Raw genomic sequence first — 16,077 nt, 5'->3', positions numbered from 1 at the left:
CTCAAACCAAATTCTTTATTATAGGTCAGGGACCCATACTAAAGAAGACTTAATAAATAAAACCTGTAGAACATACAAACCTAAAATAGGGCATATGAGGTAAAAAATGTACAATCGTGCTTGCACCATTTTGCTAGTGTGAGAGTTTTACAAGCTGCAAAAACAGACCGCAACAGTGAGAGTTATCTTGGGATCCTTGTCTGTCAGTAAAAATTGAACATAAAATTCTTTAGTCTGTCCCAGAAATGGGGCTAGAAGTGGCATTAGAAGCTCTTTACATATGTCTCCATAGAAGTTGCAATACAGCAGAATATTATTACTATTTCAATAATACCATCTTTCCAAGGGCAAAACCTTTCTGCATATGGATTGTTATAAAATTTTCCATCTAGCTCTGCTGAGAGTATAATATTGAACCATAATAATGTAAGTGCTTGCTGAAATTTATTGTTTGTAAGTTGATCTAGTTACAATGCTGCTTTGAAGTGTACATTCTAGGTCCCAGTTGTACCCTGGGTGAGAGTTTACTGTATTATGATTGTAATTCTATATCAACAATACTTTGCTTAGGCATCACTGTTGATTTTGTCCCAACGGCATTAAAAACCCAGTTTATATAAACTCCAGTTTGGAGTTTCCATGAGGAATCATATTTTATCAATTAATATTAGCTGCGTCATACTTTGAGAATGGAAAGGAATCTTTAGCCAGTATTTGAACACCCACAGCCATGCCCTCGTCTTGACTTTTATAAGTCTTGCCTGCAGCCGCAGGGCAACATTAGGCATGCATTTTGCCACTTGGAATAGCTTTCTCAGGAATTTTGGTTGAATCCTTTCCAAGTTCTGATAATTAATTGCTGGGTTTAATTGGACTCCGTATAAGAGCTGGGATAATGTCTTGGCTTCAAAAAGGTTGAGGGCAGCTGGAATGTACTGAGCATCTCTAACTATTCATTCTGAAATTGCCCAGAAAACTTTGTACAATCTCCCTACAATAATTTATTCTATTGTTAAACTATTGTAGGAGCTGTTTTAAGATTCATCACAGGATATTTTTTATATAGTTCGTGTGATAAACTATAGGCACTTCTGCATACAGAAGGTCCTGTCTCAATTTCTTCGGTATAGAGTTAAAAGGGAAATTTTCTCCTGAAGTCCTGATAAATGGATATCTTGAACACCAAAATGATGGAATGCTTAAAATCACGATGACCACTACTTCCTATTTCTGAGAGCCATGAAGCTTGTTTGAAGCATAGAAAGATATGGGAATATTCAAGAAGCAAAAGCTGCAAAACTTCCCGGATTCTAGTAGAGAACTGAAAGCACCAATCCAAGAATCTGTATCAGAAAACTTAAGTTTTTCATGTTATTTCTGCTAGAAAGAAAACCTTCTAAAAATCCTGTGGATATAATGCAAAGAATAAGAATTCAGAGGCTAGCAACTTCGGGGAGGGTGGGGGTGGGGGGGAAGATCCTGAAGCAAGAAAAACACACAAACAAACATTGGGAGCAATTTCCATTTTAGTCTTTGGTATCTTTCCCTGAACTATCTATAAAAAATTTGGAATCCACTAGGAAATGGGAAGGTGAAGTAACTTTGATAGTATCACCAAGCTCTTGAAGGGTAAGCAATGTAAAAAAACAAAACAAAAACCCTCAGTAATTGTCTACAGTACACAATCCAATTTAGAATTAAAGTTGGTGTTACAAATGTAATGCAGCCAGAAGACAAAGTTTCATTGATAACACTTACATAGGCTTGAGCTTCTGTTGATTTCATATTGTAAGCAAACGTTCTTTACATGATGGTAGGTATTTCCATTGCTAACACTTCAATGAGATCACATGATATACTTCCTTTGCTCACCAGTAATTAAACATTCAATTTGAGTAGCTATTATCAATACTTTTAGGCTACTCTTTCAACACAACTTAGAAAACAGAGCAAAAACAACACAAAATTAAAAAGCAGCAGCCATGGAAGTTTGGCCCATCAAAACTGTGGACTTTCTACTCTCCCTGCTTCAGTTCTCTTAAGATTAAGCTGTATCAGGTTTGTCTCATTTGTTCCAAATTGGCTTGTAGATTCCTGTTCAAGAGATTCATAGCTTTTCTGGATCATTAGTTTCAAATGTAAGATAGTAGTGTGTGCCATCAGCATACTGATGGTACTTTAACTCATTTCCAGCTAAGATCTCTGACTGGCATTAAAAAAAAAGTTCATATGCAATCTGACCAAAAGGAAACTTATTAACTTACCTTCTATGCATTTAATAAATTAAATTAAAGTTTTTCTGCTAGAAGCAGTCACTTACTATAATGTGGTTTATAGTATACCACTCAAACCAAGCACATAACCTGCTCTGAACAAAAAATGGGTAGGAATAGTATTCTCCTTCATTGGAAAGACAGATACCAATTTAGTGCCCGCATCCTGAAGCCCATGCAAACAATCTAAACTTTTGAATAGTCTGAAAGTTTATTAACAGGGTTCCCTATTTTTACATTATGATCACTGAAATTTTCTAAGGAGAGATAAACATGTGAAGCTCAGATCTGGCTTCTTTCAGGTTATTCATTGTTGGAGGTAAAAAAGAAACAGTCTAGACATGATAGTGGATTAAAAACTAGCAACAAGAGGTTTAAGGATTATAACAGAAGGCAAGTATAATCTTCCCAATCCTTTGTTGGGCTTACTTTATATCAAATGTCATCCCTTTTTCTCTAACACTTTCTTAGAGACAATGCCTTTGTTGATAGTCTTTCCTGAACACTTGCTCAGGCACTGTGTTTGGGCCAGTTTGCCTTTGGAATATCTAGGTGTGGTCATGGGTTTGAATATCAGAAAGGAAATGCCGGAGACTTTTCTTCAATATCATGGCTGTTTACATTTTCCTGCTTCTAAAAAAGTGACTAGTTTAATCATGAAAGAAAGCACCAAAATACAAAATATGTCATAAGATATAAGCTTCACACAAGCAAAAGCTTTGTATTGTTACAGGGATGAGTTAATACCCAGTTAAAGATGTTTGAACAACTATAGCACCTTGAACAGTCATCTTGTTGGAACATATCAACCAAATAAGTCAGTGGTTAGTTGGGTCATATTCAGACAGAACTCAAGGTCTTATAGCAAGTGAATGTAATCTGTCACTAGCAGTTTATGTCAGTGTTGATATTATACCTTCTTGCAGAGAAAAGCAATTATACAGGATATTATATTTTAAGAGAAGTTGATACAGCAAGCCTTCCCATGTCAATGCTAGTTTGTTAAATGTGTGCAAGGTCAATTGTTTTAAATTGTGATCAAGAGCATTAGGGTCCTTGATTTTCTAACAGCATATGTGTACCTTCTAAAACTGATGCTGATTGTCTGTTTGGACAGGCAGTTAATGTAACTTGGCAGTCTGCCTGTTTCCATTGGGTGAAACAAATAGTAGCAAGCAGAGATAAATTGGAGGGTTTCTTACTTAAGAACATAAATATGTGTTACAGTTTCTTCTTCCTCCAAAAAGGAGATGGCCAAAATGGCTCAGGCAGTAGATCAACAGTAAGCATCTCTGTCTAAAAAATAGTATAATTTTAAAAAGCATTAAAATACAAGAATAGCTGAAAAGTGTATGAAAAAAAATCTCAAAACATCTGTACAAATTGATGGAGCAAGTAAACAAAAAAATGTTTTTTTTTAAAAAAGGAACTTCTCTAGACTGAACTAAAACACTAGCAAGATAGGAAAATTTGATATTCCCATGGAAAGATGTTCCATGTGCTGAGCAACAGGTTCTTGGACATGATTTTTCTTTTTCTACCTCACATTCAGCATGCTTGAGAATTTCCTTCAATTTTATTTTGTAGTATTTATGAACCTACAGTACATTGTTATTAACAGAGATCAATTATGTTGTTATTGTTTTGTTTGATTGGATTGGATTGGATATCTCTTTTTCACTATGCAATTGTCCATACTTCCAATCTGAAAAAGCCCCAAGCATGGAATTTCCTTATGATACATTCCCCTGGATCTAACTGAATTGGCGGAAGCCAAGGTGGCTGCAGATCATAGGAGAGATTATGGTATAGTAAAAGGCAGGATGTCAAACAGATCACATCCCAGGCTTACCATGAAAAACTAAATGCAATATCCCCACTTGTAAACATGAGGATTTCTTGTTCTTGAAACAAAAGTAATGAATAAAAATTCTTGAAAAAAACAGAAGCACTCAGCTAATCTAAAGGACATACATTTGCCAGAGTAAATGTTTTTGAGACAATCTGAAAAATGTTCTGAGTTTATGCTCTAAAAAAATGATAAGCAGGTGGATGGCTAGATCTGTACTGAGTAGAACCACAGTTGTATATTTTATGGACAGAGAATGTACTCCTATTATAAATTAGTAGATTATATTTATGTCAGACAGATAAATTGTTATCTAAAGCAATTTCTCAAACCAAAATTCCCTGAAGACGCTAAGACAAATGGAGACAACATTTTTCCCTCTACTTCATTTGAGAGCTTGTAACAGAGATGCTGATAAAAGGCAGCTGGCCTGGTCAATTCTGATGCCAGATTTGTAAAGCAAACATAGCATAACTTGGCTAGAGTGCAAAAATTAAATTAAATTAATTAAATTAAATTAAATTAAATTAAATTAAATTCATGTATGTTCTTGCCACTGATTTCAAGAGAATGTGGGCAAAATCTATTATAGTTTAGTAAATGTTACTACCTGTGCATTCTGTAGCCTAAACACTAAAGGAACATGTGGTTAAAAAGCTTTTCCAAGAAAGGCATCTTCTTCTAAATATTTTTGAGATCTGTAAACATTATTTTGACTCTGGAGTAAAAAAATGAACATTGCTAACTAAATATTGATGTGGTATGCATTTTCATTATCAACAAAGCATTATTTTATTTTCAGATTAAACATTAAAATCTAGTATGCAATATCTAGTATGTATATTGTGAAACTGATGGTGCTATGCATCATATTAAGTCTTAAGAAGATATTTTGATTACTTGAAATCCGAAAGAAGTCTGCCTATTTAGATTCCAGCAAAATATCATATGAGATCTGATTATGTGGTGAGTGAACTTCTGGGGTGGAAACATGGCGGACTAGCACATCCCCATATACTAGGCGGTGATCCCAAGCTAACGGAGCTTCTCCGGACAAGGAAAAAGCCACAAGCTTGAACACTTGAGCTCTGCAGGGCAGCTTCTTGTGAGCAAACCTGCAGGATCTGGAGGGACCCTGTGGGCAACTCGCAAGTAAGAGCACCAGGAGCTGCGGGAGGAAACAGCTTGCTCACAGCCTAAAGCAAAGCCTGTTTAAAGGATACTGGGTTCACCCAATCCACTTTTCTAAAGCACTTTTGGATGGAGAACATTTAAAGTGTGAAGAGACCTTCAGAGCAGGAGAGCATCCAAAGCCACCTGGGTGAGTGTACCTTTGGCCTGAAAGATTAAAGTAAAAAGTAAGGATACAACTATAAAGACTTAAAAAAAAAATTAAAAGCAAAAATCTTGCCGGGAATTTGGAAAGCAAAAGTTAAAAATGGACTAAGGGAACAGTTAAATTTGGAGTATTGCCTTATTTATAGTACTATTGGATTAATTAAATAAATAATACAATCCATGGGAAAGAGGATTGTTTAAACTTCCCAAGGAGGATGATTGGCTGACTTCATTTAACAAAGAGATAAGTGGAGAAAGAAGGGAAACAAGAAGAAATAGAAATAAAATGAATTTTGTAAAACAGAAGAATTTTGTGTTAACAAATAAACCAGGGAAATGGCTAGCATATAAACTGAGAAAAGAAAGTGAGAAGAAAATGATATTAAAATTACAAAATGGGAATGCTATGGTAACAGATAACACAAATATGCAAAGAATATTCCACCAGTATTATACAAAACTTATAAAGGAGAAGAAATTTCCCTGGCAAAAGTGGGTGAATATTTAAAAAAAAAATTAACAAAGATAACAGTTTAACAAAAGCAGATGACGAATGGACCTATAACAATAAGGGAAGTCTGTGAGGCTATAAAAAAGGTTAAAATAGGGAAATATCCTGGCCCAGATGGATTGCCAGCCTCCTATTATAAACTTTTTGAAGATGAACTGTTATAACCTCTTCAAAAAATGATGAATTCCATTCTGGATAGTTGAGGGATAACAGAAAGTTGGACAGGTGCAAACATAGCATTAATTCCCAAAGAAAGCCAAGACCCAATTTTATCAAAAAATTACTGACCAATATCTGCATTAAACAATGACTATAACATATTTACTATGATTTTAGCAGAAAGGATGAAAAGTGTCTTGCAAGATTTTATACATGAAGATCAATGTGGGGTTTTTTTGCCTAAAAGACAGTTAACAGACAATATTAGAAATATTCTTAACATATTAGAATATTTGGAACATAATAAAAAACAAGCCGCGTTGATATTTTCTGATGCAGAGAAAGCATTTGATAATGCTTGAACTGGAGTTTCCTGTTTAAAATTTTGGAAAATTGTGGAATTTGGAAAAAAATGTATTAAGTGGGTGAGATTGATACTGTATATACTTTACAAACAGCACAAATTATAATTAATGCTGAATTGACAAAACCCTGTGAAATACAGAAAGGAAGAAGATAAGGATGCCCACTTTCACTGCTGCTGTTCATTCTGGCTCTTGAAGTTTTGAATAGAGATATAAGACAAGATGAGAGAATAGTTGGGGTGAAGGCGAAAAAACAAGTATATAAACTAAGGGAATTTGTGGATGATTTGGTTTTAATTTGGAAAATCCTATGGAAGGAATATATACATTAATGGAAAAAATTAAAGGCATGTGCCTGATATCAAATTGTATTTTACTGCCTTCTGTTTGGTTTGGATGAAAGAGTGGGTTTTGCTGAGAAATAAAAGAATGTTAGAATTGGACATAACCTGAAATTTTGTTGGCATGGGTTTTTATGGTACGATAAGGTTAAGGTTAATGTACATTTCAGAAATCAATGTGTGAGAAGTCCCCAGGACGTAGAACAAATATGGACCCAGGTTGTGCCCAAAAATACTCTTACTGGTCTCAGCACAGGAAGCATTTTACAGAAAAGAAACAGTGGGTAAAAAGAAATGATTAACATATCAAAACTTATTAATACAGGAAGATGGGCAACTTAAGATGAAGTCAAGAGAACAATTAACTGCAGAAGGATTTAGTTTTCAATGGTTTTCATATGCACAATTAAGAGAAAGATTTAATAGAGATAAAAAGGTAATGGAGATTGAACAACATAAGACAGAATTTGAAAATGAATTGTGTACAAATGATGAACGTGTGATTGCAAAAATGTATAAACTTTTGTTGAAATTTGAAACAGAAGAGGAACAAGTTAAATTTGCATGATAAAATGGACTAAGAATTTTGGTTACAATACAGAGATGGATCAATGGGAATGCGGATAAAAGGGCTGAAATTCAGATTATGTTACAATGTAACAGATACATTTTATAAATCAATGTACCATTGGTATATGACACCACAGAAATTATGAAGGGACATTTTACCAAGCATGGTGGACTTGTGAAAAAGCAAAAAAAAAAAAAAAAAAAAGGGAAACGAATACATATGTTGATGCAAAGAATTCTGAAGACTAATATTGAGATAAAACCAGAACTTTTCTTACTAGGACTTATGGAAAGTCAGTTAGAAGACTGATTTTATATATGACATCTGCAGCAAGATTTATATGCATAAATATGGAGAAATATTGAAATACTCACAATGGAGGAATGGATTGTGAAGATGGCAGGATTAGCAGAGATGGCAACACTCATTTGTTTGCTTAGGGATATAAAACAAGTAGTTTTATAAAAGACTGGAAATCCTTTATGGACTTTTTGCTGAAAATGAAAAAAGGCAAAATGATAATTTTTGGATTTCTTGATTGAAAAAGGATTGAATAAGGGGCTGAAGGGATTGTTGCAGTGAAGGAAGAAGGAGGAATAATAAGTTTGTTTGTAACTGCTGTAAAGAAGGATGGCAGTCACTTCTTTAATTTTCTTTTCTGTCTTTAACTGTATTGTTCTGTGCTTTTCCTTTTCTCTTTTTCTCTGTTTTTATTATATATTTCTGTATTTGTCTTTTATCTATGCAAAAACTCTTAATGAGATCTCTTTTTTAATATAATTTTTATTATGTGGTGATAAATGTACTAGAACTTAAGCTAGTGCCTTAGATTCATCTCCATGAAGAGCTTTGTGCTGTTGCGATAAGACAATTCTCTTCATCCAACCAAAGAGGCAATGTGATTCGCGTTGACAAGACACTTCGCATCACTTTGTCTTCCTAGACTGACCATTGTAAGTACCCATCAAGACTGGCAAACAGAAGTTGCTCCTTGGATCTTAGAAATGAAAAGGCTGTATTGCAAGAGAAACCTTCACCAAAGCAAAACAGCACATCCAAGCTCTGCGTAGCCCTCTTGATTGCACATTTTAAAGAGATCTTTCTTTTACAGGATTGTATTTCATTAATTCCATCAGGACACTGTGATGCAAGAACTAGTTACTAGATTCCAGGATACCAATGAATGTCAAAAGAATTTAAAAATTCTTCTGTTTCAATATACTGTATTACACATGTCATGTTGCAATAGATCATGTTGCCTCATTTCCTCTTGGATAAAGACAAATGCTATTTCAACTTCCATGATTTATGGGTACCTTATTACATTCATTGAACAGCACAGAACTAGAGGTCAAGAATTACAAAAATGCAGGAACTGCCACTAATGCCATATAATTTACTTATTTCAATCCCACCCCCACCCTGGACCTCCAACTCTTCAGTAGAAGGGACACAGAACTGTACATTTAGCTATATTAATTTGATAAAGGAAGGCCCAGCACCAAGTTAAATGAAATCTGGGCAAGATAAGATTCAAGGTATTTCACCTGAAAATTTGGGCTGACCCAGATGGTGGCTCTGAAAGTAACTTAACACCAGTTATTTGATATCTCAGCCTATCACTGTAAGATAGAAAGAAAATTGCCAATTAAGGCAAATATGGCTTACATTTTCTGCACCTAGAATATATTGCAGCCTGCCTCTGATGTAATCATATATAAGGTACAGTTCAAAGCATAATGATGTTAGCCATAGCTATTTAGCCAATATCTCTCCTTGCAGCAAAAGACTAGTAAAAAATAAATAAGTAGCAAAACTGAGATGATTTTGTCCATGAAGAAATACCAGTATATTTACCTAAAAAGAAGATGAACATAAAGTTAAGATTTACTTAATTATCCACTGGGCTTAAATGCCACTCTATTTGCCACTGATTCTGAGCAGTTTACTCACTCTATTCTGTTAGATAAAACTAAACGTTATAGATAGATATCAAATGAGTAACAATCCATAATTCCAGGCCATGATCAATAAACCATCTCAAGTCAAAAACGAAACACAACATTCCACAAGAGAACACTTCATGACACAACAGTCCCATGCTGGAAAAGCTAGGTTTTTAAATGGCCATTTAAAAGTTGGATCCATCTAGATCTACAGGGAATACAATCCCAAAGAAGGGGCAGCAGTTTAGAAGGCCCACCACTAAGGTCCCTGAAGATGACATTTCCTGAGTGAAGGGATTGAAAGGGAAGGGTTTTGTTTTTTGTTTTTACCTATGGTAACTAGTGACCATTGGAAGAAGATGGTTCCACAGATGCCCAAGTCTTGAGCCAGGAAGCATTCTAAAAGTGACAAGCAGCACTTTGAATTACACCCAGAAGCAATCTAGTAATCAGAGCAGTTCTGGAGTACAGGTGTTATATAGGCAAATCATGTAGCTCTCATAACTACCCAAGCTACCATATCCTGGAGCAACAGTAGGACTTCAAAGACAGGCCCAGGTACAATGCACTGTAATAAAAAAACAGGAGGTGACCAAGACATTTATTTATGTACTGTCCCAGACCAGTAAAACATAAAAAACAAGCCTGAAGCAATTAGGAGAGGATACCAACAGGTTTCTACAAGACATAGCTATTGCTGGGAGACTCTTTTAGCGACTACCCATATTTGATTCTATGGGAAAAAGTCTAGTTTCTTGGTCATAAAGAAACTAAGATTTTTGATGATCAGATTTGTAACTGTCAGACATCATGGGTGATACAATGGACAATTTAACAATACACGCATGACTGACTCTGTATTTGGACTTCTGAGTTTGAACATGATTATCATTTGGGAAAGTTGTTTATTTATTTATTATTAATCTACCCCACCACAATCAGGTGATTGTCTTATTATGTAAACAAAATTAGGTTAGGTAAACAAAAATAAAACATCCACGGTGATATTAAAATCCAGATAATCATGAAACTTTTTAAAAAATAACCACATTAATCCTCTCATACAAACATAGAAAATACAGAAGGAACAAAAGCAAAGAATAAACAAAAGACAAAAGACAGCATGGCATCAGGAAAAGGCCCTCTGTCAACCTATTGCCATAATGGATAATGCACCAATTTGGGCCAAGGTTAAAAAACTCCTGTGAGGAACGGGTAGTATAATAAGAGTGTCCAGAAATTGTCCAAGGGGGGAGTCAGACCAAGGCATGAATGATTATGCTTTCTCTCCAGGAAAGGTTTTACCAGGAGCTTAAGGTGAAGCTGTGAAAAGGCCCTGCAACTGCTTCTACCTGATCTTTGAGTTGCAGCTGTCAATCAAGAATGATATCCAGATTACAAATCATTCAGAACAGAGGAGTATGACCCTGTCCATAAGTAGAGATAGAATCTCCCTGAATTTAGATGGCTTCCTAAGTGGAAACCACTCTGACTTGCTGGGATTAAGGGTAAACTTGTTCCTCTCCATCCAGACCCAGAATTCTCCAGGTACTGGAAGAGAACATTGACTGTATCACCTGTGAGATTTGGGATGGAGATACAATGTTGTTGATGTATCATCTCTCCCAGTAGATTCATGTTAAGTAGAAGTGGGAAGACCATCAAGCTCTGTAGCACCACATAAACCTCCAAGATTAAACTGAAAAAAAAGAAAAACCTCTTCTGCATCCATTACTAGTCTTAGAGATCTAAAATGACCTTCTCATTTTAAAGATAAATTATTTGGGGAACATGTCTTTTGAAGAAAAGGATAGTAATGCAATTTTTAAACTTTATTATTAAACTGGGCTACAGTTTCATATTTCTTTGACACTAGTGAGAGACTGTATCCATCATCTCTGAAGGCAAGCTATATCAAGGGATTCAAGGTATGCCATGTGACACTCCATGGTTTCCTCCAATGCCTTGCTGCTGTTCCATTATCTGATGTCTAAAGTGACAGCTCACTCTAACAGTAGTGCCTGATATGCTTATAATACATTTCGCCAAATTTAATGTCTTGGCTAAAGGCACAAGGGCAGGACATAACAAGGCTTGGATTAAGGAGTGGCAAAGGACAGAAGAGTAACTGATAAAGCACATAAACTTGTAAAAAGTGAGTCTAATGAGAAAGCATCTAAAGATAAAAATTGAGAGATAAGTGGTAAATTCTTTGAGACTAATGTGTGGGAGAAGACCTATTCTTACATCTTTGTAGCATTAGCTGTATCTCTGGTCCAGCACATACTTTATAGAGGTTTTGCATAGAATGCACTGCTTTGTTAAGCAGGCTCTTTCATTGCCTTTTCTGAATTTCTGCCCTGATACTATATGATTTTAGAGAGAAGAGAAAGTATTCATGGGAAAAGGTGTCTATTCTTTTGCTAACCTCTGGCTTCTAAAATATGGTAAAAATCATATGAATATAGTAAGAAAGCATTTGCCAGTTCCTGGCTTTAAAAAAAATCATAATAATATTGGATGTACATTGATGTTCAATGAATCCATGCAATTAGTGCTGGAATTAGAAATGAGGATATTCATTTTGGGATCCATAATCTAAGAACTGTAAAGTAATTATTTGACAAAAGTTATTTGCAAATCCTGAAGAGGGTGGATATACTATCATCACAACTTACTCAGATAACTTTGTATTTCATCTTGTACATGAATCTGTTCCATTAAAGCCATCAAACTTTACAATGAACTTCTATGAATTTTGGATTTCAATCTCTGTTTTAATTTATGTTTATTGCTTTACTTTGTTTGATATTATTATTACTGTTATTATTAGCAGCAGCAATAATAAATTTCACATTCACATAGTGATGGAGAGAAAGGATAAATGTGGAATTATTCAATATCCTGTCCCTCATGATCTTAGAGGCAGAGACTAATCATTGAAATATTCAATGATTAAAATTAAAATTAAAATATTCAATTCCATTAAAATGAACTTAAATCCCCAAGAAAGCATGGTTTGGGACAATTTTTATACTGTATATAGCGTGTCATTTACATTTTGTCTAGGCTTTCCTTCCTTAAAATTCAAAGAAAACTTTAAAAAATGAGTAAAATCCTTTCAAGAACAAAAATAATGTTTATAGAACTTACTGACCTATATTCCTGAGTACTTCAAAAGTAAGAGAAACTTTTAAAAATTAGTCTCTGGGAAGAGCAGTAGGATGATTTAGCATACACCTTTTAACAGTGATGACTTCATTTGACATAAAATAGAATGTGGTTTTCCAACACTCAATAATGTTTATTTATATTACACATGAAACCTAGGTTGTATGCTATATGAAATGCATGAATAAGAACTCGTTAATCATAATTATTAATTTGAACACTGTGACATCCATTTGAAAAGTAATAAACAATGGCTCTTCTGTAACATGAGTCATTTTAGACTAGTGAAAAATGGAGCTGATAATCTGAACCAGAAATTGGTCTGGATGTTGTGTGTGTGCTTGTATAAAATCTTTTCACATGCAGGTTGTGTGCATACATCTATATATATATATTTTGCTTTGAAATTTCCTGACATGTTTTTGTGAACTCCATAGAATCATTGTTAAACCAGCATCACAAATTTCTATCTACTTTTATTAGGTTAACTTTGCATCTTTCAGGTTTTTGTTGCGTCAGTAGTTAAAGAAAGGTTAGTGCTGATAGAAAAACATTGTTATGTGAGGGTAATCAGTCTACAACAAAACTGAACTTCAAAGAGGAAGCACATATGGTTTTGACTTTTATAAAAATGGCAGGTGGTCATGAAAATCTTGATTTCAAAATTTATTTTCACGATAACAGGAACTTCTTAAAAGTCCAGGTGGAAGATTATTTTTCAAATTAAAATTCCTTATAACTGAAACAAGATCATGGTTTTACAATTTCCTGAGGCAGAGACTAGGTCCTGTTGATATAATATACCAATGGTAGGATAAAGTATAAGTGCCAAGAGAGAGCAATGTTATGAGAAAACTGTTTAAAAGCAAAGCACATGTCAGGGGCAAGTTATTCCATTATTCTTTTCTTGCAATACATATTCAAGAGCAAATTACTTGGTTTAAATGACTCCTCTTAGCAGAAATATGCTGGAGTTTCCCATTATGTCTTTAATGAAAATAGCAATTTACATTTGCTTGATTTTGTCAGTCATGAGAAACAAATTCTGTTTTTAAGGACTTCTTTCTTATATTTAAGAAATATAGCCATCTTCTCATCATCTTCATGACAAACAACAAAAGCAATCTACTTCAGCGGCAACCTGAAGAAGAAAAAATATGCTTTAACATGCTATTGCAGGATATCATAGTGTGAGGTAGAAATTAAAGTAGGTAACAAGAATGGAGAGACTCAGCCATGGAAATTTCACTGGTGATTTCAAGCCAGTCATTATCTTCACTAAGCCTACTTCACAAGGCTACTGTTACTGATACAAAGAAAAAATGGGCAAGAGCAACGTTTCTCAACTTCAGCTACTTTAAGAAGTGTGGACTTCAACTCCCAGAAATCCCCAGCTTGCTTGCTGGTGAATTCTGGCAGTTGAGGTGTACACATCTTAAAGTTGCTGAGTTGCAAAACACAAGACAAGAGAATACTTTGGGGTCCTGGAAGAAAAGTAGAATATAAATCTGTCATCCTATCTCACAGGTATAGCAAATAAAAATAAATATGGGGCTAGTTTATTTTTCCTTTTAAAAAGCCTTGCAAGATTTGCTGTTATAATACTATACTGAGAATTTTTATTATAATGACACATATTCTCAGCAGTTGATGATGCCTATCTGATGGTCTTTGGGCTGAGAAACTAAGCTGGGTTCTGAAAAAAGGCAATGGCAAACAATTCTATGTTGTTTCAAAGAAAGCTGCATGTTCACAAAATCTCCAGGAGTCAAGTTCAGCTCAAAGGAGGCCTCACTTTACTTTTCTTGGTGTACACTCATGAGTCCAACTTGATCTGGAGTAGATTTTTTGTACTGTAAGGAAGTCTTTTTTAGAAGCTATGTTACAGTAAGCCTGTGTGAATCATCCCTAATTTGAACAGATTCAAGATCAGAAGGAGACATTCATTTTGAGTTTGTGATTGCTAAACCAATTTGGTTTGAACTGCTTCATGATTCAAGACTCACTTTAAAGAAAGATCCATCTAGAAGCTATAATGGGGAAGGATCAAAACACCTGCAGCTTCTTCATTGTTTTTGCAGAATGGGATGAGAAGAGCAGGAATGGCTGAGCCTTTAAAGCCAAATTTGCCAAGTTTTAGCTGGATGTCTTGAAGGCCTTCTGCGGGACATTCTTGAAATATTATTGCTGTATCCCTTATACAATAGAGATAACAAGAATAAAGAAAGAATATCACAGAGACCTCTAAATCACCAATAAAGAGCCTAAATCGACTCTTATTCCAATATAAAAATTAAAGCTTTCAAAAACTGTTAAAAAGTAATCTCTTTTCCAGCTGTTTGTCTGGGATCCAAGGATTTGCATGAGAGTGAAGAATGACCTACCTTTATGGGGTGAGGTGGTTGGCTACCTCTGATCACTGAGTTTTGAGGAGTGCCCGGAAGCCTGGCATACCAATTGGAAAACTGATGTCTCTTGCAAGCATCACTTCATCACTGACTCTAGAGGGGTAGAAGGCTGGGCAGGGCACATTGGCAGGGCCTGACCTTTTCTCGCAGGACTCAGAAGAATGATCACTAACTTCCCTTATGGGGTAGTGTAGCTTTCCTGCCCCTCATTAGTTTTGTGAGGGGAAGAGTGAAAGAGATTAGCAAAGCCAGTTGACAAATGTGGTCCCTTCTGGAAACAGCCCCTTCATCAATGGCAGGATTCAAATGTGCCAGGATTGTGACCTATTGACAATTCTCAAGGTTAGTTAGTTAGTTATAGTTAACTAATTAACAGAGGCAGAAGAAAACTACCTAAGTGAGATAGACCGTGTGCCAGGCCACTGGTGCCTATAGGGGGCAGGGGCAGTCAGGCTAACATTGCAGCATTACAGTGATGCAACACAAGCCCTAACCCTTTTCTACATGCATCCCATTGTTGCACACATTGTTGCTACAACTTGTAGCAAGACGGCACTATATTGCTTTATCAGTCTGACAAAAGTTATGAAGTCCTGTGAATACCTGTGCCAGTCATACCTTGGAAAGGGCATTCCAAAGTTGGAAGGCTGTCACTGAGAAGGTCCATTTCCAGGTGGCCACTTGTCACCTCTCAGTTATGGGAAAGAGACATAACAGAGGTCAGGTTGGAGCAGGGTCTGTAAAGATAACCATAGGGCATGAGTGGGAATATAAAGAAAAAAATACTTTAATCAAATGTTAATTAAATCATAGCTTAGTGACTTAATTCCTTGCATTTGCACAAGTTGTGCATTACTCAATAGGATATTTTAGAAAAAAACTTTTTTCTTAAAGAGTGGGCCTCAGGTCTGATGGCTCTACTTGCCTGGTTAGAAGATTTCTAAGCTTTTTCATTGGTCATGTGTAAGACCCCAAGCTGGCCCCTCCATACAGAAGGGGCCAGTTCCTCTCTAGGTCAGCCTCAACTCCTTATATAATCAGTTCTGTAACATGCTTCTCAATTAACTAGTATTACCCTGTTATAGTTCATTCACAATTCAACATCACAACACATTGAACCATTAGGTAATACCACTGCTGTGGTC

Source organism: Python bivittatus, unplaced genomic scaffold (genome assembly GCF_059951505.1).
Source record: "Python bivittatus isolate LINGU-HERP-01145 unplaced genomic scaffold, Pbiv_v1 ctg000070_np1212, whole genome shotgun sequence".
Classification (NCBI taxonomy): domain Eukaryota; kingdom Metazoa; phylum Chordata; class Lepidosauria; order Squamata; family Pythonidae; genus Python; species Python bivittatus.
This window is presented reverse-complemented; position numbering follows the sequence as displayed.